The following is a 1,550-nucleotide window of genomic DNA, read 5'->3' as shown; positions in this document are numbered from 1 at the left end:
GTGATCCACCCGCCTCAGCCTCCCAAAGTGCTGGGATTACAGGCTTGAGCCACCGCGCCCGGCCGGTATGTTTTATACATTGGGGTTCACTATAGAATTTCTTTTGAGAAAGGTAGCTGCTACCCCTTAAAAAAATCTAGTAAACCAATGGTCTTTTTCTTTTCTTTTTAATTCTTATACTTTTTTTTTTTTCAGGGTCTCATTCTTTTGCCTAGGCTGGAGTGCAGTAGCACGATCATGGCTTGCCACAGCCTCGACCTTCAGGCTCAGGTGATCCTTCTACTTCAGCCTCTTGAGTAGCTGGGACCACAGGCACACACCACCATGTCTGGCTAATTTTTTGTATTTTTGGTAGAGACGGGGGTCTCACCCTGTTGTCTAGGCTGGGCTTGAACTCCTGGGCTCAAGAAATCAGCCCACCTCGGCCTCCCAAAATGCTGGGATTATAGGTGTGAGCCACTGCACCTGACCCCAGTGATCTTGAGGGGTGTGGAGAGACAAGCCAGTTGGTTGGCAACACCAGCAGCCTTCCTGTAGTCTAGCAGCATGCTGGCTCAGCGGGTGGAACCAATGCAGATTTCAGCTGAAAGCAGAGCATACCAGCAAGGCTGGAAGCCTGACTGCACAGCTCAGAATCCTCCAACTTGGTCGGGCCCTGTGGGCTCCCCACTCAGTATGCTTTTTGAGGCAGAGGAGACCAGAGTGCTTCCTCTTAAATGCAACCCTGGTACATCCAGTCCTGCCTGCCCTAGCCAAGCTTACCCCTCCACAGGATGATGAGAATTTCTGGGGAGCTGTGTGCCTCTTCCTTTGAGCTTGATCCATCTATTGGGGTGTTTGCTTTATTCGACTCAACAGGAATAAGGCAAGTCCAGTGTCAGGCAGCACAGAGCATCGCTGAGATCTGAAGTGAACGCAAGACAACAGGCAGCTCCTGGCTGGAGGAAAAAGTCCAGATGTCTCATTCAGCCTGAGCCTGCCTCCAGCCTCTGTTCACGATTACCACCCACACTTCATGATTACTGCACACATGGCCTGCAAGTAGGTTTCATCCAGTCTGGGCTGCTCATGATTTCCCCAAACACAGAACAAACACTCCCCATTCTGTACTCTCTCTGTCAGGGGGTTCCCTTGCTTGGAATGGCCTCGTCTGCCTACCCATCCCAAAGGCATGCCTTGGACTCCCCTCCTCCACAAAGCCTTCTCCATCCCCTCCTCCACGAAGCCTTCTCCATCCCCTCNGAAGCCTTCTCCATCCCCTCCTCCACGAAGCCTTCTCCATCCCCTCCTCCATGAAGCCTTCTCTATCCCTCCTCCACAAAGCCTTCTCCATCCCCTCTTCCATGAAGCCTTCCCCACTGCATTGCCTCCTTGCCCTCTGAACACATGGTGCAGCATCCCCAAAATCCACCAGCCTCATGACATCTCTTGTGTTGTGATTTTGCTTTTTTGACTTCTGTCTTGTTTCCTACACTACCACTTTTTTTTTTTTTTTTTTAGAGTTTTGCTCTTGGCTGGAGTGCAGTGGCATGATCTTTGGCTCACTGAAA

This window comes from Cebus imitator, unplaced genomic scaffold (assembly GCF_001604975.1).
Source record: "Cebus imitator isolate Cc_AM_T3 unplaced genomic scaffold, Cebus_imitator-1.0 Scaffold0, whole genome shotgun sequence".
Lineage (NCBI taxonomy): Eukaryota > Metazoa > Chordata > Mammalia > Primates > Cebidae > Cebus > Cebus imitator.
Note: the sequence above shows the minus strand (reverse complement) of the source record.